We start from the raw sequence: 26,338 nt of genomic DNA on the forward strand, positions 1-26,338 counted from the left end.
ATCTGGGGCTGGCAGACACCGTCCCCCACCAACATCCAAGCCAGATTCCACAGTGTTCTGATGCAGGGGGAAGAGGCATGATTTCCACAAGTTATCGTGGAGGCTAGACCCCTCAGCACCTCAGCAAAGGTATTAAGGGTGGAAGCAATTTCAGAGTAGACTCCCACTATATCGCATGAGTTGTGCCCCCTAGTGGTACACTCCATCTCGCTCCTCCTTGGCCACTGGCTCCATTGATAGAGCAAATGGGGGCCATCCAAACTCCGCCCACTCATTATTTCTCCCACACCGTGGCGGAATTCACGCCGCGATCAACGGATTAATTGATGTGTTCCCTCCTGGCATAAAGCTGTTCGGATGAGGATGCAGCAGTTGGGGGTTCAGAGGCAGCAGATGGTCCAGCAGAACCTTACTTAGAATTTTATAGTGGGTTTTTGAGAATCATCAACGGCCGATACGAGGATATGTCCGACATTTCCTTTCCCGGTTTGGAAATAGACATAAGTATGGGCTCCCTAAGAGACAAAGGGAGGTGGCCATCTGTTGCTGCTGCCTCACAGAGATGTTCCAGACAAGGAGATAAGAGGTCAGAGAAAACCTGACCAAACTCTAATGAGAGTCCCTCCAGGCCAGGAGTCTTGATAGGGGCCAGGGAGATCCACAATAGATACGGAAAAGGTCTAGTTCTTAGCGCTGTTCCGGTGTGACTTGGAGCATGAGGACATTGTGTAGGAAGAAGGCTATTTTAGCCTTGAAGGAGGCGGCCCTGGCAGAAGCGTATAGTTTTGTGTAGTAATCAAAGAAGGTGGTGTGAATTTCAGCCTTGATGTGTCCTTATGAATCCTGACGAAGGCAAAGGGAAGGTATGGCAAGGCAGGGCTGTTTCTGCTTAATCAACCAAGTCTAGAACACACTAGGCATGTCCGCTTCAGTGTTGGTTTTTATTTCATGTGCAGGATAATCAATGCAACAAATCCACTCAAGCAAGATAGAACAAGTTGAGGGAGTGTTCACATTAAGGTCGAAATAATTCTAACCTTTCAGAGACGGTAGTGCACAAGGCCTGATCCTCTAAGAACAAGGATTGAAACCTCCATGTGTGTATTGGAGGGTGTGAAGCTCTCCAGTGGGTGCCTGCAATCAGAGGACTGTGATCTGAAACAGTCCAGCCCAGGAAGTCTATCGGGGTGAAAGAAGAACTTATGGATTTGGAACATAGAAACCTATTAAGTCCCACATAAAAGTTGTGCAGAGGGGGAGGCGGAGCTTGCCAGGCTTCAGAATGGCTGTGTGCTGAGCTTGCGCCGCAGGCCGCCTACACTGATCCATAATTAATTGCCTTCCATCCGGGGCTTGCCGTGTGAACTTCAGCGAGAAGTGTTGGTGAACCTTGGAGCTGTGATCTGATGCTGGGGACTCACCGAAATATACACTCCCCACGTTGCAGCACACTTTCACGCGGATGCAGCTTGTGGCGTAGTTAGAAGGAGGGTGAGGCGGCGCCGCCTTTCAGCTATCGACGAGTGAACATTGGCGCCGCTCTGCCAGGTCGCCGCTGATGCCAGTACGTTACATGCTACCTCCAGCCAAGATTGGTGTAGCAGACCTCAAAAAGTGGCACTGCCTTTGTCACTGGCGCTCCGTGTACCTCTTCCTGCTGGGCCGTGCTCCAAGCTCCTGATGCGGTGATCAGCTTGATTTGGGGCGGCGGCTGGTTCGGAGCTGCATGCTGGCTGCCGCGATCGCAGTGGTGGATATTGCCTGAGATGCTGCCCCTTCAGATGGTGACTGCGGCGCTTCTGATTCTCCATCCGTTTTTTGAGTCGGAGCCTTTCTGTACTCCCTGCCCCCCGTGGCTGCCAGAGCATGACTGTTAGACCTAGCACCTTGGCGTGGGTCTCCCTTCCACTTTTGCTGTTGCCTCATGTGTTTTCGCTGGTGTTAGATGCTTTGGGCACTGTGCCACTGCTGTCCAGTGCCTCAGTGCAAGTGCTCCCTATTGTAAATTGATGTATGGATTAGTGATTCCATGATTAGCTGGTTTGGTTTACCTGGCAGACCCTAGTACAGTGCACCAGGAGGGTTGTATGTCGGAACAACGAGTTCCCTAACCACGACTTCCCTTACAACGAGTTCGCAACTACGACCTCGTCTGAACCACGATTTTTTTTACCACGCATTCCTTTACCACGTTTTTTCGTTTTAAATGAATGCGTGTTAAAAAAAATGCTTTACAACTAGTACCCCGTTCCCCACACCTTTTTAAAACGAATTCCTTACACTGTAAAAATAAACACGTTCACCCAAACACACTAAACTAATTCTCCCACACCCTAAAATCTAACACGATCACTCACACACCAATTAAATAAACCCCAAAGCCTCCTTTCCCTTGTATATTATCACCCCGTCCTCTTAAAACGAATCCCTCTGCTCTTTAAATATACACGATTACCTTCAAACCTAATATGTTAAACCCAACCTCTCTTACCTTTTTCCCTGCGACGCTCCTTTTGACTCCTGATGTGTCATAAGGCATATTTTCTCTGCAGCTGTCTGGTTTTGTTTTTTACATTATTACGACCAGCCATGGAGGTCGGATGTAGCAGGGGGGTCTTTTTTCTACATGCCACGCTTGTTTCCGGCCCGAAGGACGCTACGTGGGGTGAGTTTACTGAACAACTACGCAAGCCCGAACTCCGCCCTGCCAGAACACTAGACCGAACCAGCCTTAACCACGAACATGCGTGGTTAAGGCTGAGTCGTTGTTCAGGCAAGTCGTTGTTTGGCTTGCGTGACTCCGGAACTCGTTGTTCCGGAGTCGTTGTTCAGGATGTTTCCCGCACCAGGAGTGCCCAGGGCTGGTAATCCAAATGCTACTGGTGGGCTTGCAGCACTGGTTGTGCCACCCACAGAAGCAGACTGTAAAGGTGTGTCTAAGGCCTGCCATTGCAGAGCCTGTGTGCAGTCTGGTACTGCCATGCTGACTGGGCAAGTGCACCCACTTGCCAGTCCCTAAACCTTCCCTTTTCTTCATATCAGACACCCCTATGGTAGGCCCAAAGGCAGGGTGCACTGTAAGTATAAGGTAGGACAAGCCCTGATGTGTGTGGCATGTCCTAATAGTGAATTACAGCCATTTTCGTTTTTCACTACTGCAAGGCTACCTATTCCCCATAGACCAGAATGGGCAGTTTGAATATTACATCCTATAATCCTAACTGACTCAGGGAACATGGTAGAATTTCGAGTTTAGTATGCCTGACCTCAGAACGATAAAATACATCTTTTAGTGAAGTTGGTTTTAACATTCTGTGTTTGAAAATACCACTTTTAGAATGTAGGTATTATCTGGTCTAACTATCCAAGCCTGTCTCTGCTAGGTTGTGTATTCCTTGTCTGGAGTTTGAGTGACAGGGGCTGGGGGATTCCAGGAGACAGGGTGAGTCAGCCCAGTGGTGAATAGAGAGAGCCGCATCTAGATGGGAGGGAGGAGTTGCACCTGGGACCTGAATAGGGCTGTGCCTTCCCTCCACAATGCTGGCTCCACCTCCTGTGGGGCGTTTGATGTCTCTGTCTGCACTGTGAAAGGAAAGAAGGACTCATGTAAACAGAGTGCTTCAGGACTGACCAGAACTGGTTTGGACTAGGCAAAGGCCTCTCTGCCTCCAGAGAACAAAGAGAAACTATGTATAAAAGAGGGCACCCAGACCCGAGAGAATTAGATTACTTTTGGGACTACAAGAAGAAACCTTTGCTGAGGAGTGGAACCAGAGAGACTGAGGAGAGACTATCCCTAAGCTGAAAGTGCTGCTTGGGGGATTGGCCTGCAGTGGTTGCCTAACTGCCAAAGAAAGGAGAGAGGAACTTTGTGTGTACTTTCGTCAGCTTGTGTAAGGATCTCCAAGGGCTTGAGAACAGAGCTTGCCTCATGCTGAAGTCTCAGGGACAACACACTTCACCCACCAGCTCCCCAACAGTTCTCTTGACGGGCCTGCAGTTTTGCTAGACTTTTTGAGGACTTGCATGTCGCAAAGGAGCTGGAAGCGCAACTCAAGAACAGGAAGCGTGTCGCCGAACTGCCGCTTCACAACACGAAGCGCCTCGCATCACCGGAGAAAAGGATCGACGTCGAGGCCGACGCTGCCTCATCACTGGGAAGCCTGTCGCAGGAAAAGAGGATCGACTTCGTATCAGGTGCCGCCGTATCTCCAAGAAGCGTGTTGCAGGGCCTGTCGCGGCTCATTGCCGGAGTAGAGGATCGGCGTCGCAGCAGACGCCGCCGCATCACTGGGAAGTGTGTTGTATGGCCTGTCATGGCTCGCATCGTTGTGGAAGCAACTCGCATAGCCAGGGGAGAAGATTGACGTAGCAGCAGATGCCACCGCATCACTGGGAAGCGTGTTGCAGGACCTGTCGCGGCTCGCATCGTGTAAAGCATCTCGCATCGCCGGAGCAGAGGATCGACGTTGCAGCAGATGCCGCCACATTACCGGGGCAAAAGGGGGTGGTGATGGACGGAGCATCTGAACCAATCAAGCACTCACACCCAGTCAACAGATCTGGGTTTAACTCATCACCGTTCTTTAGCCCACTCTGCCACCCCAGTTCAGACATGGCCATATGCAAAACAGTCTGACCCTGTGCCTCATGGGAACAGTCCAGCCCGAACATCACCGGGAAGCATGTCACATCAAGGAGAAAGCGCCATCTTTGTTTCTTTGTACCAGAGCTTAAACGCATCACTGTCCTTACGTGTAAGGGACTACCGCATCACCTTTCCTGCAACTCTTTCGTTGCCCTGCGTATTGTGGATTTTTTTGTCGTTTGTGGTCTTGTGTTAAATCTATATAAAGAATACTTATTTTAATATACAACTGTGTGGTGTCCATCTGTAGTGTTGTCACTTGATTACTGTATGTGTTCACAAATGCTTCACACACTGCCTCTGAGATAAGCCTGTCTGCTCCTGCCAAGCTAACAAGGGGGTGAGCAGGGGTTATTTTGGGAGTGTACCCCCTTACCCTGACTAGAGGCAAGGGTCCCTATTTGTCACAAGTACCTACCTGTGCCAACTAGAGACCCCCAAATCTAACAATGACCCTGCCCCCGCCTCGGGTGCTGTTACGCACTCCTGCAATCCAGCTGACTGGATCACTCGGCTTGTGTGGGCACATCTGAGGGAGCGTTTTGAGTCTGGGAGGCTTGCTACCTGTTTTGAAGATCTCTGCACAAGGAGGAGGAGAGGGATCCCTGACTGCCTGCTAATATCGTTGTGGCAGTGCCTGAGGACCCTAGCTTTGAGTGTCGGAAGTGGACAGAAACTTCAGAGGGGGTGCGCTCTCTACAACAGGCTTTTGATGATTACTCTTCTTATGCCTCCACTGGAGGAGTGTGACTTTGCAAAAAGCGCCGGTATTATCATGTGGCGCTTTGCAAATAGCCTCTGTAGGCTGAGGCTGGGGATGTAGTGCTTGGTGCTCGCTACTGTGGTCTACCCCCAGCGCCGCGGCTGACCTTCCCCTACGGTCCTGGTAGGACCCGAGTGTGAGGTTACCAGGAGGCATTACCCATATCGCCTGGGGGAGCATCTACATCATGGGTAAACCTGATAAAGCCCAATCGAAGCTGAACTTGAGTTGCCCAAGTCCAGACACAGAGAGGAGGCCTCCGAGACTTCAACTCCCAGATCGGGTGATGAAACGTAGGTTACAGGCAGTGAGTTAAAGCAAATCCTGGCAACTATGCAAAAAAGCCTTTCTGCCATTGATGGTAAAATTGACTCTTTCTCATATAGAATGGACCGTATGTCCAAAAGGCTTGACAAACATGCAGAACGTCTCAATGTGTCCGAGCAGCGTATTTCGGAGGCGGAAACGGAAGTTCACAGCGCGCAGAAACAGATGGCAAGAGCACTGTCGGTGATTAAGGACAAGGCTGAGGACTTAAAAGCAAGCCCAGGTGCAGCAATCTGCGTATTACTGGACTTCTGCAATCCACTTCTACTGGGGTTAAGAAGGTGTTTGTTGAGAAACTACTCAAGGATCTGATAGGCGCAGAGATTTTTTCGCCTCTGTTTGTGGTGGAGTGCACGCATTGCTCTTTGGGTCCTCGACATTCATCGGGAGCGCCCGCGCGCCCCATTCTCACAAAGCTACTTAACTATCAAGACATGGACGGTGCTCTCGAGAAGGCTAGAGAACTGGGAGAATTAAGGCATGATGGTTCCTCACTTTCGATTTTTCCAGACTTTACGCACAAGGTCCAGGAGGTAGGAGGCAGGAGGCAATTCATCCCGATAAAACGTAAACTAAGAGAATAGAATATGCAATGTTGTATCCAGCAAGACTCGGTGATTGTTAATGGTTCAACGAGGATCTTCAGAGACCCCAAGATGCTTCAAAAGGCTCTCAAAGACTGGAGAGCTTTGGAACAGATTAAGACACCCACGTGTTCTGGTCAAGAAGGAGCCAGCTCAAGCAGAAATCTGGATGACAATGACTAACTTTATTTGGTGGTCCAAGATCTCAGGGTTTGCTTACTTTGATTACTTGTTGTTATTCATAAACTCTGTATAGCGGAGAGGACTCGTAACAAGATGACTGGCAGAAAGAAGTTGATGGCTGGTCGGAAGAAAAATGGAACTGTAATATATACCTAGCTATACAAGGACATATACCATGACCAAAACACAAGCTTGTTATGTTTCAAAGAGTCACTTAACAATTGGTTTTATCCGGTTTTATTTTAAAGATTATTATCATAATTTTAAAAAAAGCAGCAAAAATGGAGGTAGTCGCTTATACCTTGTGGAAATTTTAATATACAGATGTTTATATGTTCTAATTTTGTATTTTATGCACTAACACTGCAATGGGTTTAAGTAACTATGCAGGAAATAAAGAAACTTGATACTGAAACTTGAAACTTGGTATAGCGGGAGGACTGGGTTGTATTTCTTTATTTTTTATATATATTGAAACCTACAATTTTTCTCACTCATGTTTTTCTCATGAATCAAAGGGTTGGGCCTTATCTGGGATGTAGATAGTTTGTGAGTCGCTTGTGAATTGATGTACAAGGTTCACTCTATTATTGTTTGGTATGTTTACCCCCTTTGGATGAAATATCTCTTTTGGGTGGACGGAAATGTCTGATTTGTTATAGATTGCTATGTCTGGCCACATACGCCTCCATGGGGTACCCCCTGGTTGGGTCATGTACTTTTTCTTTTGTTTGTTTTTTTACTCACACTATTGTGATATTTTGGTTTGTTATGCAGGGTGGGACATAGATCGTAAATGCATCGTTGTAGTGGGCATTGCGTAGGCGGGGGTTTCATTTTGTTTTCACAGTCAATGTAGACTTTAATGATGCGCAGGGATCCCGGGGGATTGTTCTCTATACCCATCCACAAGTGTTGCAATGAGTAGACTGCAGCAGCCACTAGATGACACGCCCGACACCTACGAGGGAAAGTAAGGTTCGTCACTTGGAATATTCGTGGGTTGAACGACTTTAGGAAATATGTAAAATATTAGCTTACCTTAAACGCCACGAAATTGATATCGCCTTACTGCAAGAAACTCACCTGGCCCCTAACAATTGTGTGCTTAACAATAAGCGACTGCAGGGCACATTCCATGCGGCTGGTTTCATCTCCTACGCTAGGGGGGGTCCTTACTTGGATCAATCCCAGATCTGGTATCTCCCTGACAGAGTTAAAGGCGGATACCAATGGCAGATATACTGTTTCCAGGTGTCGCAGCAGAGGTTTGGACATTCAACTTGTTAACATATATGGCCCAAACTATGATGACCCTCTATTTTACAGGTCGCTGCAGGCCCCGATTTCTGACAACCCAACTGTACCTCAGTTATGAGGTGGTGACCTGAATTGCATCCTGAACCCTCTACTAGATAGGTCTGGTGGTCAGGGACGCTGCGTCTCTGCCGCCGCCAAAGCTATTGCTGAGGTTGCACAGCAGCTAGATTTGGTCGATGTATAGAGAGCGGGACACCCGGAGCCAGGTGGATTCACCCATTATTCAGCCCCTCATGATACACACAATAGAATTGATAACATCCTGCTGGAAAGATCTTCACTCTCCCGAGTCCGAAACTGCACAGTAATTCCAGCACTTTTTCTGATCACTCTCCAATGATCCTTGAGGTAGAAATTCCACCGCGGACTATCGCTCCATTTAAAATGGAGGTTTCCCCCATACTCAATCAATCAGGGAATTTGTAAAGCGCACTACTTACCCGTGAGGGTCTCAAGGCACTGAGGGGAGGGGGTGCTGCTACTGTTCGAAGAGCCAGGTCTTGAGGAGCTTCCTGAAGGTAAGCAGGTCCTGGGTCTGCCGCAGATGGGTGGGGAGGGCGTTCCAGGACTTTGCGGCGAGGAAGGAGAAGGATCTGCCACCGGATGTTGCTCGTTGGATGCGAGGGACGGCTGCGAGGGCGAGGCTGGCGGAGCGGAGCTGGCGGGAGGGGGTGTAGAAGGTGAGTCTATTGTTCAGGTAGGCTGGTCCGGTGTTGTGGAGTGCTATGTGTGCATGGGTGAGGAGCTTGAGGTGATCCTCTTGTTGACGGGGAGCCAGTGCATGTCTCTCAGATGGGAGGTGATGAGGCTGTGTCGAAGGATGTTGAGGATCAGGCGGGCGGAGGCGTTCTGGATGCGTTGCAGCCGTTGTAGGTGTTTGGTTGGGATTCCTGTGTAGAGTGCATTGCCGTAGTCCAGCCTGCTGCTGACGAGGGCTTGGGTCACTGTTCTTCTGGTTTCGGTCGGGATCCACTTGTAGATCCTGCGAAGCACGCGGAGGGTGTTGTAACATGAGGAGGAGACGGCGTTGACCTGCTTGGTCATGGAGAGGGAGGAATCGAGGATGAATCCTAGGTTGCGTGCGTGGTCCGTGGGTGTCGGTGCTGGTCCCAGTGTGGTCGGCCACCAGGAATCGTCCCAGGCAGAAGGGGTGGGGCCGAGGATGAGGACTTCCGTCTTGTCCGAGTTCAGTATTAGGCGGCTGCTCCTCATCCACTCTGCGACGGCCTTCATTCCCTCGTGGAGGTTGATTTTGGCGGTGTGAGGGTCCTTGGTGAGGGAGAGGATGAGCTGGGTGTTGTCAGGGTAGGAGATGTTGTTCAAGTCGTGTTGGCGGGCCACTTGTGCAAGGGTGGCCATGTAGACGTTGAACAGGGTCGGGCTGAGGGATGAGCCCTGGGGTATGCCGCAGATGCTGTCGGTGGCTTCGGATAGGAAGGGTGGGAGGCGGACTCTCTGGGTTCTACCGGAGAGGAAGGACGTGGCCCAGTCCAGGGTCTTCTTCTGGATTCCGGCTTCTTGGAGGCGTGTTCTTAGTGTGCGGTGGCAGATCGTGTCGAAGGCGGCTGACAGGTCCAGGAGGATTGGGGCTGAAGTTTCGCCGTTGTCGAGTTGGCACCTGATGTCGTCTGTGGCTGCGATGAGGGTTGTCTCGGTGCTGTGGTTTCGTCTGAATCTGGACTGGGATGGGTCTAAGATGTTGTCCTCGAGGTGGCGGGTCAGCTGTATGTTGAAGATTTTCTCGGTGACCTTCGCTGGGAAGGGGAGCAGGGAGATGGGCCAGAAGTTCTTGAGGTCCTTGGGGTCCGCCTTGGGTTTCTTGAGGAGGACGTTGATTTCGGCGTGCTTCCAGCTTTCCGGGAAGGTGTCAAAGGAGTGGTTGATGATCTTCCGTAGTTGGGGGGCGCTGGTTGCAACTGCTTTGTTGAAGACATGGTGCGGGCAGGGGTCGGGGGAGGATCCTGAGTGGATGGAGTTCATGACCTTGCGTGTCTCGTCGTCGTTGACGTTGGCCCAAGAGGTTAGCTGGTTGGTGCAGGGGCATTCGGGGTGGGGTCTGTCATGGCCAGGTCGGACAGGATGTTGAGACTGTCGTGGATGTCGGCGATCTTGCGGTGGAAGAAGGCGGCCAGTGAGTCGCACAGATCTTGTGAGGGCGGGATGTCGTTGGTGTTGGCGCTGGGGTTGGATAGTTCCTTCACTATGTTGAAGAACTCTTTGCTGTCGTGAGCATTGTTATCCAGGCCGGTTTTGAAGGAGGATCTCTTGGCTGTTCAGTTGAGGTGGTGATGTCTGCGGATCGAGTCCTTGTGGGCTGTGTGGCTGTCTGGTGTGCGGTCGTGGAGCCACTTCTTCTCCAGCTTCCGGCATGTCTGTTTGGAGGTCTGGAGTTCTTCGGTGAACCAGGCGGTTTTCTTGCTGTGGTGGTTGATGAAGGGTTTCTTGAGCGGGGCGAGAGTGTTGGCGCAGTCGTCGATCCACGGTCTGAGGTTACGGGCGGCTGCGTCTGGGTCGGTGGGGTCGTGGGTGGGTTCTGGGCGAGGGTGGAGGTCAGTTGGTCCTTGGTGATTTTGCTCCAACAGCGGCGGGGTAGCTGTTGGGTGCGGTGGTGCGTGGTTGGTTTCGTGAAGGTGAAGTGGATGCAGCAGTGGGCTGTCCAGTAAAGTTCCGTGGTGTGGTTGAAGGCGACGTGGATGCTTGTGGAGAAGATGGGGTCGAGTGTGTGGCCGGCGGCGTGGGTGGGTTTGGTGACGAGCTGTCTGAGGCTGAGGTTGGCGAGGTTGTCGATCAGGGTGGCGGAGTTGGCGTCATTGTTGTTCTCGAGGTGGAAGTTCAAGTCCCCGAAGATGATGTAGTCCGTGGAGGCGAGTGCGTGGGTGCTGGCGAGGTCGGCGATGGAGTCGCTGAACTGGGCTCATGGTCCAGTGGGGCTGGGGGTGTTCATCTGAGGGTGGTGTTGGGGTCGGTGTGGATCCGGAAGTGCAGGTGTTCGGCGGAGTGGAGTGGGTTGTCTGCAAGGGTGTGGACCTCGAGGGTGGACTTGTGGGCGATGGCTATTCCTCCTTCCGATTCCATTGGCGCGATCCCTGCGGGTGATCTTATAGCCGTCCGGATGGCTATGGTGATGTCCGGTGCCGAGGAGTCGTTCCACCAGGTCTCGGTCAGGAAGGCAACGTCCGGGGCAGAGGTGTCGAGTAGGTCCCAGAGCTCGATGGCGTGTTTGCGTGCGGAGCGGGTGTTGAGGATTATGCAGCGGAGGTGGTTGGGTCCGGTCCTTGGAGGCTTGGTGGTTCTGACGCAGTTGAAGTTGCAGGTGTGGCAGGAGAAGGGTCCGTGGGTGCACTTTGGGGCGGCCTGGAAGCAGCGGTGGTCTCGTCCGGTGTTGAGAGCGTGGAGGGTGTTGGCGTCGTACCGGAGTGTGTCGTTGTGGAGTGCGCGGGGTCCAGGGTTCCTGGCGCTGGGTGCGGTCCAAGTGCGGACAGGCACAGACTGGCCTGCCTCCGGTGCGCCAGCGGCGCGCACGCTGCGCGGCCGCCATTTAAGGCTGGGAGGGAGGGAGGAGGAGCAGCTGGGAGGCGGGAGCGGGGCGGCGAGGGGGGCGGGCCACAGGGGGGCAGTGGCGGGAAAGAAGAGGCAGGCTGGGGTACAGAAGAGAAAACGAGGGGAGGAGGAAAGCGCCCAGGGAAGGTACGAGCACTAAAGAAACAAAGTGCTAGCAGGAACAACAAAATACTGAAATGACAGTCACACAGATATGGGGCACAGTGGAATGGAACTCACGAACTAGGGCGTGGGGACCCTTGGATTGCGCACTCCATTAAAGAAACACTTGAAGAATATAGCACAGAGGCAGACAACGAGGTTAAGCACATGGGGAAGTATGCTATTGCCAAACACTATGTCGAAAGTGACAGACCTGGGGCAGGACTGGCTGCTCTAGCCCGTCGCCAGAGAAATATGGATGGGTCTCCGAATTGGATGATGAAAATGGCACTCTCCTGAAAGATCCTTCTGATATAGCTAATACATTTCGTCAATATTATAGGGATTTGTATAGTTCACTCATCACAGTTGATGAGTCCGCTATTCTTTATTACCTGGAGCATGTTCGACTAACGTGGTTAACTAACTCTCATAGAGAATACCTGATGAGGCCACTAGATGCAGCTGAAATTTGCATTGCCTTGAATTCTATGCGAGATGGTAGCGCTCCGGGTATAGACGGACTCACTGTCCCATTCTACAAAACGTACATAGACCTCCTGCTGCCTTATCTAGTATATTATTCGAAGAAATAGCAGACACTTGTATAATGCCGCAAACTATGAGTGAGGCGCTCATTGTCACAATATTAAAACCTGACATACCCCCCCAAATGTGCTCTTCCTTTAGACCACTATCACTCCTAAATGTGGACACATAAATATTTGCTAAAATACTTGCCAATAGACTTTCCCCTCTTCTCCCCGTTTTCGTTGGCCCGGAGCAAGCAGGCTTTGTGCCCAGACGAACGTTAACCCAAAACCTTCGGACGGTATTTGGTGTCATACAACATGTTAGGCCTGAATTGAAAGCCGCTGTCATTTTTTGGGACGCAGAGAAGGCGTCTGACTCTGTGGAGGTGACCATTATGTTATGTTATGTTACGTTATGATATGTAATGTTATGTTACCGGGTCTTGTATAGCGCACAGCTTCCCCAGCAAAGGGGCGTCCCGGGGCTTTCAGCATCAGTAAGGGGGGCCAAACACCACAACAGAGCAGCACCAGAAGGAGACCACAGAGGCTAAGTTAATGGAAAGAGAAAGATTTTAAGGGCTTGCCTGAAAACAAGCAGACACTCCATACTGCGTATCTGCATAGGCAAGGAGTTCCATACCTTAGCCGCCAGGCAACGAAAGGAACGGCCTCCTTCGTGACAGCGCTTCACCCGGGGATCACTGACCAAGTGCTGCCCCGTGGAGCGCAACTGGCGAGGGGGAACATAGGGGGTAAGCAAATTACCCAATAGGCTAGGCCTTGCGAGCTTCAGAATATGAAAAGAAAGACACAATGTCTTAAATTGGATGCGCTTCTCAATAGGAAGCCAATGTAGTCGCAGAATGATGCCAGCAATAGGGCAGAACCATAGGAGCCCCACCAAAGCTCTGGCAGCAGCGTTTTGAACACGCTGCATCTGAACTATTTCAGCCCTATTTTCCCCCAACAGGAGGGAACTGGCATAGTCCAGATGAAATAAAATAGTCGACTGAACAATCAACTGGCGTGTCGATGGTTCAAAGAACTTCAAAAGGGGCTTAAGACCCTGCAGAAGGTCAAAACACGTACCAGCAACTTTTCTGGTATGGACCTGCAAACTAAGAGAGGAGTCCATCCATACCCCCAGATTTTTTACCACTTCCTTTGAATTAGGAGTCTTACCCAGTGCACTCGACCACCAGCGCTCGCTCCACAAGCTTGCGTTCTTCCCAACCAACTAAACCTCGGTTTTGTTGGCATTCAGTTGCAAGCAGTTGGTAGCCATCCATTCAGCCACGGCCGCCAGCCCATCTCTAAACCTGGAGGCATTCGGAGAGTAACCTTCAGCCAAGGTCACCACAAGCTGCGTGTTGTCTGCATACGAGACCATGGTAAGGTCCCACTGCCTGGCGACCACTGCCAGAGGCTGAATGTACAGATTAAATAACGAGGGACTCAACGCCGAGCCCTGGGGCACCCCCTGGTCGATGGAATGGGTCTGAGATAGAAACTGGGGGCAAACACTCGGAAAGATCTTTCGGTCAGAAAGGATCTGAACCATTCCAGAGCCAGACCAGTCACCCCCACCTCCTCCAGCCGCTGTAGCAGAATACCATGCGAAACCATGTCAAAGGCGGCACTGAGATTCAACAGGATCAATCCCGCAGTCTAACCAGAATTGAGGATGGTCCGCAGATATTCAGTCATGGCCAGGAGAGCCGTCTCAGTACTGTGGCCAGGGCGGAAACCGTTTTGCGATGGATCCAAGATGTTATTGGAGTTCAAAAACAGTGTAAGTGCAATATTAACATGCGCCTCTGCTATCTTGGCCACCCAGGAAAGAAGAGATATACGTCTGAAGTTTTCAAGCTTGGCCGGGTCAAGCGATGGTTTCTTGAGAATGGGCGATACCCATGCCTGTTTCCACAGCGCCGGAACAGTTGCTGTGGAGAAGGAGGAGTTGACTATATGACATAGCGGGGCCAAGAAAAGAGAGAGTGACTCCCTAAACTGCGCCGGCTTCAAAGGATCAGTTGGAGAGCCAGATTTAATTTTCCCACTCAGCCAAGTGAACTCATCCTGTGAAATGCAAGGAATGGCTGCCAAAGTCGGCCGTGACCCGACTCTAGGAGACCAAGTGGTCGACGGAATGGTCGCTTGTGGAAAAGATTTATAGATACCACTAACTCCCTCGATGGTCCCTTTCGACCTAGATTTCCCACTACAATGGAGTCAGTTAGATACTTCGACATACAGGTCCACAAAGACTCTGAATTGGTGCTGCGGGATAACTATGGGAGGGCATTCGCTAAACTAGAGGGCAATGTAGAGAAGTGGATTAAGTTGCCACTCCCCTCGTAGGCCGTATATCGTTGATGAAAATGATAGTCATACCTAGATTATTGTTCCTCTTCAATAACATACCTATGGTGATACTGCGGCACTTCTTCAAAAGACTCAAAGCTCTAATGGTTAGATTGGCATGGGAGGGAAAGGCCTCTAGGGTCAAGATGGATACTCTTACGTACTCATAATCTTTGGGTGGGCTGGGCGCTCGGGATCTTGATTTATACTAAAGAGCTGTCAGTGCTCACATGCTTATTTCTGGTGTCAGGGACCACACACTCTCCCGCACCTCCTCATAGAGAGAATGGTGTTGGATTCGTCCCCACTCTCTAGGCAACTTACTCGGCCCCCCAACAGGCATTATGGTGTTCTCGACTCTATTAACTCAATGGTCCACGCGTGGTGCGAACTATTAAAAAGGCAGGTGTGCACTCTGCTTTATTCCCCTCTGCTCTCAATGGGTTGGTGTCAATGGTTCTCATTGGGTTGTGAAGTTGCTGCGACTCAATCGCTTAGGAATGTTCAGATCCGTAATATGGGAGATTTCTTCTCTGAGGGGAGAGCTCGGACATGGGATGAGGTTGCCGCCGAAAACCACAGCGCTAGCACCTTAGTGCAATTTCATTCTTTTAGGGCATGTCATACCCTGAGGGTGCTGCTTGGAGATGAATATTTAGAGCATCCAGCTCTCTCGTCTTTCACATACCTCCAACGAGCCAAGTGCCCATATAAGCTGGTCTCAAATATTTATACAATGACCCAGGAATATTATCTTTCCAATTACTCTCCCCTGAGAGTGCAATGGCAAGCCGATCTGGAGATACTTATTGATGATAGTCAATGGAGGTACTGCTGCGAGGTCACCCAATCGATGTCTTTAAATGGCAGGCATAGGCTTATACATTTTACGTTTTTAAATAGAACATATTATACACTGGCACGTCTCCACAGATATGCGTTAAGAGACTCTGCTAATTGTGAGCGCTGTGCCGCAAGTGGTGCTGATTTTTTACACATGGAATGGGCAGACCCTCGGATTACGGCCTTTTGGAACCAGATTTTTCAGGAGTTGGGTGTGATTGTGGGTGTTCAGCTTGCCTCTGACCCTCTATTGGCCCTATTGGGGTACACTAAACCTCAGCCTAAAGGGGTAGGAAACTTTTGGGCTTGGCTTTATTTTAGCCGAGAGGCGGACAGCACTGCGTTGGGTGTGTGGGCCCCCTCCCACAAAATGGGAGTGGGAAAAAGACATAGGGCCATATTATCAAGAAAGGGTGATACATTATCGGCGCTTTTATCGGCAGGAAACTGCCGCTAAAGTGGCGATAATGGGCTTGATAATATTCCCTTGTGAATTCCCATAGAAGCCCAGGTTCTGGTGTTAACCTGGGCTTCTATGGGAATTCACAAGGGCCTATTATCAAGCAGTTTCCTGCCGATAAAAGCGGCGATAATGTATCGCCCTTTCTTGATAATATGGCCCATACTTTTTTGTAAAACGCAATCTGAAACATATAGTGAGCTAATGCCACCTCAGACCCGCCCCAAGAATTTCTGGGGGTAGTATAAACAGCATCTTTTGTCAAGAGAGGAAGAGCCAAATGATGCTTACAATTACTGTGCTGTATTCTGTCACTCAAATTACAATGTGTTGTTGTTGGAGATATTGATGTACATGTTATGTCCAATTGGGGTGATGTCCGTTGCAAAATACTAGTAAGTCGGGTGGTATCATTCGTCATGTTACAACTGTGTCTGCTGCATATCTCACTGGCTATCTTCTTTGGGATGTTCTCATTTCCTTTTTACAGATTTCCTGGTTTTCCACCTGCTATGATGTTACCATTACAGATGTATGTACACTGCTGTGACCTGTTAACTAAAATCAACAAATAAAGATTTTTTTAAAAAGGCTGTGCAGAGGGGAATAGAAAGAGAACATCCTTTGGCCCGCATGTCTTCACTACCAGATATGTTCTAGAGACCAGCTCAGGAGCCATTGGGCTAAGTGCTTAGCGTTGCGAGCAGTGGTTGCCTGAGGAAGAGGGAGCAATGGCCTGTCCAGTGTAATGACTAATGCACAGTTGAAGTTTCTACCGAGTATCCAGGTGACCCCCAACCCATTGTGTCAGGACCTCAGATAGACAGACAATCGAGGAAGGTGGAGTGTTCGCAATTAGTGGCAAATATGCTCGCTATAGCTACTGGCTAGCCATCAAGGGGCTCCTCCTCCAAAGTATATCTGCCCTCCTTATCTAGGAAGGTGTCACCAGTTGAAATGGGATCCCTGTTCTTATCCATACCATGCACCCCGGGAGAATGCTGAATAGTATGAGGAAAACAACTGACTCCCAGCACCTCTGGGGTTTGCTTATCTTTCGTTCGACAATATACAACTTACTGTAGAAGCGCTATGTGCTTCTCAATTAGTGGAATGTAGCACAGCGTTGGTTAGCTGTCTTCATGCCTCTGATTTTCCATTTAAGGAAGTTATAATCGCTGAGCGGTATGTGGTGTTTAAGAGAGCTCGCTGTGGAGTTGCCAAAAATTAGGATACACTACAAGGGAGGTACGATGCCCAACTTGGTCTTTTATGAACTGAAAGGTTGCAGGTAGCCGACAAAGGAAAGGAAATATTAACATAAATACACAAGGTGGAGGGCAAAGGGCAAAGTCCAAAGCTATAGCAACAGGTGCCCAGCATTCTGCGGGGACAATTGATGGGCTGAAGTCTGCCTCAAGCCCAAGTGAATCACCAGTAGGGAAATTATATATGTAATATACCAGCATTTGTAAAGCGCACAGCTACCTCCGGACAGGTGTCCAGGCGCTGGGGCCATCGGGAAGATTACAAAAGTTTATAATAAGGGTACTCCCAAATTTGCTTTGTAGGTCTAGAGGGGGAGAAATAAACAACACATACATATACAAAACCTCTAATCTGACCTGTTAATCATTCAAAGTAGAATTAATCTAAACATTTCACAGAGATGCAACCGTGATAGGAAATATTCACATGGACATATTATTCTTTAGTTTTTCATTTATTTTCATTTTCATACTTTAGACTTGAAAAAAACATTTGACATTTTTCGGTATTTTCAGACATAAAGCTAAAAAAATGTTGATTCAGTGCTAGAAACTCATTATTAACAGATACATTGATTTTGATCCCCACATAAAAGCTCCACAGTGCTATCAATCTCTATATCATTCAATCCACCTCATTCATTCCAATACCACACATACTCATACCAATAACTCAATATAATAAAAAACAACAAAAGACATCAATGCAACTGAGAATCCCACATGTTCATTTGTAGATGAATTATCACGTATTTCCCTTGATATATTATGTATCATCCTTCCTTTGGTTCTCGTTCCTTCTTTGTTTCTTAGTACAGGGGTCCCAGATGCATAGGGCCTACGTACGTTTCGGTGAGCTATTTAATTTACATCACCTTAATCAGGGCCAAACATATACATAGACATACAAATATTAAAATGATGGGGTTCTTCACATCTGAAATGAGAAGTATAATATACTGCATATTAGTTTAACAGTGTACGGTATACGTTGCATCCTGTTTCCCAAAGCCAGGTTGTGTGCTACTATTTCATTAAAACATTTTTTAAAGAATTGCTGTGTTAGAGACACGGCCCACATAGTGGTGCCTGTATCACAAGAGGGAAAAGAATACTTTTCGTGTCCCAAGAGCTGAGAGACCCCAATAGGTTCCTAGCTTGTGGCGGAATTGAAGAAATAAGGCTGGTGATAGTTGCGAAGCCAAGTGATTAATATAGATGTGTGGAGATAGGAAGAACAAGTTAGAAAGGTATCTCGCCAGTGTGTCTCGATTTCAGAAGATACACTCTTGTGTGAATACCACCACCTGAATGGGTCATAATTCAATGTACCTACTTATAGAGTCAAAGAACCGCTTGGCAAGATGCAGTTTCCTATTTTGCTTTCAGGTTTTTATTTTATGATGCTAAAACTAGGAAAAGAATGTTGGAAATGGTTAGACTGTCACTGCTCCTAGTTATATTTTAACGAAGTTCTTATAAGTTGACAGATAGGAAGGATTATACCTCTTAGCCGTTATCTGACATCCTCACAATGTTTATTTGAAGAATTGCTAGGGTCTGTTCAAGTATAGACGGAGAGCTGAGTGGATCTGTTATGCCATTTATCTTTAGAAGATTAGTCCTAAAAAAAGGATAAATATATCCTATATAAGAGTTGTGATATACACTGGGTATTATGATGGTCTTGACACTATGATGGCAAGGATCGTGCTAAGAGGGAAGTCCTATCTTACCTTGGAGGTCTGGTCCCATGTGGGTGACAGTAATTTTCTATCTTCTTTTAATCGTTGTGAATCTGGAGTCAGCTCTATTTAGCTTGCTTTGTCCTGTTTAGAAAAAAACAGAATGGAATGTTGGTAAGATTCACCCCCGGTACGCCTGTTTACCTAAATATACCCATAGCATATATTTCAGTAGTTCTAATACTAATAGATGAACTACTTTTAATAAGTATAAGCGTTGGTGGATAACTAAATGCTATCTATGGGGCTGCTCATTAGATCTATAAAATCCGTGGTTTCCACATTTTATGAGGATAGAGCTCTCAGTCTCATTGTGAGGCATCTTAGGCATACTGGTTGCTCCTGTTTTAAATTACTGCACTAAACATTGCTGAAGTGCTCTGTGCCAAGAATGCTTCAGAGCTAATTTATACATCGAACAGTACATTTCTTAAACTGAATAAATAAAATGCATTGCTCGTTAGCGTGGGCGATGGTGTGCTGCCAATTTCCTAACGGAGCTGTAGCATAATGGCTAACACGCAGATTACACGAAGTTTAGCTGTATGTGTTGAAAAACAAAGTTAAATCTTCTTTCAGATACTCGTCTAACAGTGATAAAAAGGGCACGGGGTTAATGATGTACGATTTGAAAGGAAAAAATTAACTGCGCACTACCTATGATGTGAAATAATAGTCTAAAAGGCAGGGACTCACAATCCCTTATCTCTGAAATACGTCAATTGCTGTTAGTGCTGCAAGCAAGTAAATGCTAATATTGCATACTATCTGTGAAAGCAGTAATTTACTAAGTCTAACGATCGGCTTACAGATACTCTAACTCGAAAGTAAAACGTACCTCTGCTGTATTACAGTTGCAGCTTGAGAGATCCGTACTGCTACCTCGTACAAAAACGTGGTCAGTGGCACCCAGATTTTCACCGGTTTATAAAGAAAACAGCTCGAGTCCAACTACATACAGGTGGTGCTAATGTTATAGCCACGCCTACCACCTTGTAGTGAGTATAGTAGAAGGTCTGGTAAAAAACGGCCCTTCTGGTATTATCAAGGACACTAAAAACCGACTACCACCCCTAGGGTGCTACTCATCCAAGATGGTGCTAATATTTACGCTGAACTGCCCGATGTTGTTCTGCCAATTAGGTATTTCTGATCTAATAACATCAGATTGAAATATTATGACTATGATATATATAGAGGAATCATAATAAATTTCAAAATAGTGCTCAAGATATACTCTTTGCTTATTAGTATATATAGCTAATAGTCAGTTAGTGTGGTACTGGACATATCATAATTGAGAGTTGTTATATGCATATTCTTATAAGTGTCTTATTATAAAATAGTCCTGGGGCTGATTGTATACTAAGATTTAGACAGTAACAATCCAAGTTATTTCTTCATTGTGTCCATGACGAACAGTGTCCAAATTGTAAATCCAGAACGTTTCACGTTGTTTCCTGACCTTTGTCATATCTTTTCCTGGTATTGCATGGATGCGTTCCAATATGAGCCAACGCATTTCTTTCTCTGTGTGGTGAAATTGTTTGTAGTGCGCTACCATTGGGGCATTCACTTTTCCTGTTTTTATTGCAGATTTGTGCTCAGATAATCTAATCCTAAATTCTCTTGATGTCTCTCCCACGTACCCTATATTGCATGGGCACAGTATAAGGTAGACAATATTGGCAGTCTTGCAGTTGGTCATTTCTCGCAGTTGTCCTGATTTTTTACCATAGGACCATGTTTGGCTCGTAATAGCTCGTTCACATGCATGGCATGTGCCACACTTATGATTTCCTTTCGGAAGAGGTTTGCCATCCATGGTCATTTGGCGTATGTTGCTCTGGCTTTTCATCCTACTATGGACTAATTTGTCCCTAAGGTTAGGATTTCTTCTGAAGGCCACTAAAGGTTTGCTCAATTGTGAGATTTCCTCATTGGTATTCAATATTTTCCAGTTTCGTTGGATCACTTGTCTGATCTTATTATTTAAGCTAGAGTGATTAACTACACAAACTAGCTTTTCACTCTCTGGTTTTGGGATCGAATTTAGTAGGGCATCTCTGTTGTAATATTTGGCTCTTTTCAGAGATTGGCGAACCAGTCTTCTAGGATACCCTCGTGCTAGCAGTCGTTCTTGTAATTCCTCTGCATACCACTTGAAGTCCTTCATGTTCGTGCAGTTCCTCCTTATCCTGAGGAATTCCCCAAAGGGGATTGAGTCTTTCTGACATGGTGGATGATAACTACTATGTTCTAGTATAGTATTTTTTACCGTGGGTTTCCTATACAGACTTACTGTGAGCTCTCCCTCTGTGTTTTGTATCCAGATATCTAAAATTTCTACTTGTTTTGGGGAACAATTGCTAGTGAATTTGAGGTTAGGGTCGGCTAAGTTTAGCCATTCCATGTATTCTTTGAGTGCTGATTCAGTCCCTGACCATATAAAAAATATATCATCTATAAACCTATGTCAGCTAGAGATGTTCTCATAAAATGGGGCTAATTCGTTACATATATGTTTTATTTCGAATTCTCCCATATAGATATTAGCAATGCTGGGGGCACAAGACGCCCCCTTGCTAACTCCTTTGATTTGTTGGTACAGATCTAGTTGGTATTCAAAAAAGTTGTTATGTAGGACTGCCTCTAGGCACTCTAGGAGAAAACTGTCAGGTCTTTGCCCCGGTGTCCTTGATAGGAGCGCTGCCACCGCATCCATAGCTTGGTCCTGGGGGATATTAGTGTAAAGTGATTCTATATCACACGCCACTAACAATTGTGATGTTTCATTGAAAGCTGTGTGTTCCAATATAGAGATCATATGGCCTGTGTCTTTTATATAGGACTCATAAGTAGTAGTGAGTGGACATAGAAAAGTATCTAGGTACTTTGAAAGCGGCTCGGTGCTGGAATTAATTGATGCCACTATAGGTCTAAGAGGGGGGTCTACAACATTTTTGTGCGTTTTGGGGACGCCATATACCGCAGGAGTTACTGGATTGAGCTTGATTAGATAGTCCATTTCTTTCTGGCAGATGTAACCATCCACAAAAGCTCTATTGACTGTTTCTTCTATGTGGGTTTTTAATTCAAGAAGTGTTCTCCTATTGAACTTTTTGTAATGTTCTTCAATAGATAACATTTGATGTATTTTATTAGAGTAGTAGGAGGTGTCCATTACCACTATGCCTCCTGCTTTGTCGCAAGGTTTGATAGTTATGCTTGCATTTGCTTGTAGTGACTTTAAGGCTTCCATTTCTACAACTTCCATATTTGGCTGAGGCTTGGGTATGTATTTCAGAATTTTTTCCATCTCCTTCATCACATTCTTCTCAAAAATACCCACTTCTGGACCTAACATGTCCAGGGTGGGCATAAAATTTGAGGGCGGTTTACAGCCTGACATGTTTACTTCTTCTTCTCTGGTTTCTGTATCACAGAAGAACTTTTTAAGCCTAATTTTGCGAAAAAAGGCAAAAATATCTTGGGTTATTTTAAACCTATTGGCATGTGAGCTAGGGACAAAGGAGAGTCCTTTGCTTAAGACCTTAATTTAATCTGATGACAGTGTATGCTTTGATAGGTTAAAAATAGGAATAGTAGAAGTATTACCTAGCTTTACTGTCTCCAGTATTGTTGTTTCCTGGTTCGCATGTAGGGCTGAGGAGGTGGAGGGTCTGACTGAGGATAGTAATTGGTGTTCGTTCCTCGGAACCGGGGCGTACCCCTGCCCCTGCCTCTCACTAAAAAAGGCCGCTGATGTGCTCTATTAAACCTCTCTGCATAATGTCCTCTTTGGTTTCCATCATGATAACCATAGTCGGATTCTTCACCTCCTGTTTGTCCTTCATAGTCAGATTCTGAGGAGTTGGTTTCAGAGAAGTTCTGAACCCTTACCCTTTTATTAGCCCTTGGATTGTATTGTGCTTGATCAAACGGCCTCGGTCCCGATTGGGTCTGATCATTGGGTCCCTCTTGGTAGAAATCTGTTCTAAGATAGGGATAGATTTTTTCATGTGTAAACCACCGCATATCTTTTTTTAGCTTGTCAGTTTTCTTTTTTATCAGGTAGCTATCAAATTCTGCTATTTCTTCATTTATTTCTTGTAATGTTTTTTTTGGCTTCTTCTACTGCTGGACTTGCTTTAAGTTTCTCTTCTAACTCTAAGATTTCTTTATGAAGTATAACAACCATTTCTCGTACCGTCTCAATTATTAGAAGCATCCAATCTCTTGAACAACGGTTCACAATAAGCGACCACCGCTCAAGAAATCTACGCACCTCAACGAATAGGGCTGGCATGTTCCTAACTCTAAGCCCTGTTGGGATAAATCCTGATTTCAAGTATTCACACATACAAAACGTGTGTGACTCCATACGTTTGGCCTTCTTCTTGAAGTTCAGTAGTTTGAGCCAGTCACTATTGGTATTGGATGTAGAATTTGTGTTGACTATATTGCTACCTGTGATTTGGCCAAGCATGTTAGCAAAGTCCTCATCGGAGAACCCAAATGTTTTCAAGTTATCCATTATGGGAAAGAGTTGGTAATTATAATCAGGCAAGTTAGAGAAGGTTATATCAGGTTAGAGGGAAATAGTGTGAATGTGATTTGAAAACGCAAGATAGCAAAGTTTAGAAGTGTACAGAAAGAAACCTAATGTCTCAAGGGTCACTGATATTATAGAAATGTTTTCACACAGCACTATCAAGGCAGAACATGAAAACCCTACAGTGAATACTGTTGAGATACAAAAGTTTATAATAAGGGTACTCCCAATTTTGCTTTGTAGGTCTAGAGGGGGAGAAATAAACAACAAATACATATACAAAACCTCTTATCTGACCTGTTAATCATTCAAAGTAGAATTAATCTAAACATTTCACAGAGATGCAAACGTGATAGAAAATATTCACATGGACATATTATTCTTTAGTTTTTCATTTATTTTCATTTTCATACTTTAGACTTGAAAAAAACATTTTTTGACATTTTCAGACATAAAGCTAAAAAAAATTTGATTCAGTGCTAGAAACTCATTATTAACAGAGATAAATTGATATTGAACCCCACATAAAAGCTCCACAGTGCTATCAATCTCTATATCATTCAATCCACCTCATTCATTCCAATACCACACATATTCACACCAATAACTCAATATAATAAAAAACAACAAAAGACATCAATGCAACTGAGAATTCCACATGTTCATTTGTAGATGAATTATCACGTATTTCCCTTGATATATTATATATCACTCCTTCCTTTGGTTCTCGTTCCTTCTTTGTTTCTTAGTACAGGGGTCCCAGATGCATAGGGCCTACGTACGTTTCGGTGAGCTATTTAATTTACATCACCTTCATCAGGGCCAAACATATACATAGACATACAAATATTAAAATGATGGGGTTCTTCACATCTGAAATGAGAAGTATAATATACTGCACATTAGTTTAACAGTATACGGTATACGTTGCATCCTGTTTCCCAAAGCCAGGTTGTGTGCTACTATTTCATTCAAATTTTTTTTTATAAAGAAATGTTTAGATTAATTCTACTTTGAATGATTAACAGGTCAGATTAGAGGTTTTGTATATGTATTTGCTATCGGGAAGATTAAGCAAGCTATTGCCCAGAGTCACATGGTGCTGGGCTAACCTGCCTGGTATCGAACGTGAACCCCGTGGTCTGGAGTCAGGCAACCTGGCCGCTGCGCCACCCCTCTTCCACGATGCCGCCTACTGGGATGTAGGTAAGCAATATTAATAGTGCTGCAGGAGAGGGCGCCCCAACATGAGCTCCACAGCAGAGGCTTTAGTTAGTTATAGTACTATGGTGATGACTGGAACCAAGTGACAAGACAGGAACCTAACAAAGTTACCAGCAGACATCTACAGAGGAGAAGGCAGGAGAAAAAGGTTCAATTATCTCATGAGAATCATTTAGCGCTTGAGAAATTACAGCAGATAACAGCAGCCTGCTGTGTAAAATCATGGGGATCATCGACCCCAGGAGAGTAGTTTTAGTTGTCGAGGTTTCAACATTGCTGTCTGATTGAGTCCCGAGGCTCAAGGATGCGAGGCAAGCCATACTCGCAGAATGATACTGTCGCTCCTAACACTGATTCATCTGTGCCACCGATGGGGCCAAGCAGCTGGCCTAAGGGCCAACACTTCCCCAGGTAGTACGTCCCATCCTGCACCTACGCCCTGACATTGTGTACTCTTCCTGATTTGAAGGACTACTGCCGATAGCTGTTCAACCCAGTCCAAGGCCACAGCTCGTTCTTTAAAGAAGTGGAAATTATTGGCTAAAACGCCTAGGAGCTTGACAGAAATAAATAGGTGAGGCCAAGCTTGCTCAGATTGCGCTTCACCCCTGCGAAGGAGGGATGTCACTGCTGCACCGCAGTGCTATAGTCCTGGAATAGCATGATGCAACGGTTGTCAATTTTGATTGAAGGTTGTCGGCGAGCCTCCGTTAATCGCTCATCCCGGTTCATACAGATAAAGGCACTTCCCTCTTCAATACCTCCATTAGTCTAGTCAATCCAACCAACATTCTTGCATGCCCACCACTCAAATGAACTCATATTTCTCTATCCTTATCCACTACTAATCCTTTTTGGGTTCCGGAGCAGCATGCTACTCACCGAAAAGCGCTTCCAAGCCTGGCCAGAGGTAGGAAATGCTATATAAATACAATTACAATAACACCTTATAATATATACCTTCAGTTTGGAAATACATTTAAATGTAATTTAATGACTCAAATTAATAGGAATATAACATTCCAACCTGATGGTAAAGTTGGATTTTAAATTACTATTTTGAAAAATGCCACTCTTAGAAAGTTGGGTACAGATTTACAATTCCTGGCGCATCCCTGCAAATCAGCAGGGATGCGCCAGGAAACTTGCGACACGCATCACAATCCTTGGGCCAACACGGATGCGCCGCATTTACAATGCAGCGCATCATGGCGCAAGGAAATCCAGATACATGTCTCATCTTCCGTCGTAACGTTGGCGCAGTGCTGGAGTTGTGTAGCGGGCGCGACGCAACTCCAGCACTGTTCCAACCCGGCCTATCTCGCACATGATGTGTCACACCTTACACCTGCTTCAAGCAGGCGCAAGGTTTTGACGCAGTGGGGTCTTAAAAGTGACTGAGTGAAATCTTGTAGATTTCACTCAGGCACTTTTCCGAGGAAACGCCCACATGAAACCTGACACAGGTTTCATGTGACGCAGGGCTTTACAACGTGACGCATTTCCCTAGAAGCGTCACGCTGTAAATCCCCTGCAGCATGGCGCCAGCTTCACGCTGCGTCACAGAAGTGACGCAACGGCGGTGCAAAAGTGGCGGATGAGGCTTGTAAATCTGCCCCTTGGAATTTTTCTGCCTACAGCTTGGCAGACTCTGGAAGGTATGAATTACTCTCAGGTAAAGGAATAAAATGGACTTGGCTGGGAGGAGGTGTGACCTCCTCCTGACAGGGTGGCCTGGGGTAAGTAGTCACCAATTGTACAAGCTTCAAATGGGTATCCCCTGTTACAGGCAGATGTAACTCACACCTAGGCCTGC

The 26,338-nt window shown here is 46.7% G+C and overlaps 1 long non-coding RNA gene across 1 annotated transcript; it reads right to left on the minus strand.

Annotated features, from left to right (window-relative positions):
* Positions 1 to 17,466: 17,466 nt before the first annotated feature.
* On the minus strand, positions 17,467 to 19,695 carry LOC144772646 (uncharacterized). Its single transcript, XR_013599818.1, has 5 exons — positions 19,582 to 19,695; positions 18,735 to 18,827; positions 18,505 to 18,622; positions 18,335 to 18,410; positions 17,467 to 17,935 (listed from the first exon to the last, which is right to left on the minus strand). It is a non-coding gene; the product is annotated as an uncharacterized LOC144772646 (long non-coding RNA).
* Positions 19,696 to 26,338: the final 6,643 nt, after the last annotated feature.

The sequence above is a fragment of the Lissotriton helveticus genome, chromosome 8, assembly GCF_964261635.1.
Source record: "Lissotriton helveticus chromosome 8, aLisHel1.1, whole genome shotgun sequence".
Lineage (NCBI taxonomy): Eukaryota > Metazoa > Chordata > Amphibia > Caudata > Salamandridae > Lissotriton > Lissotriton helveticus.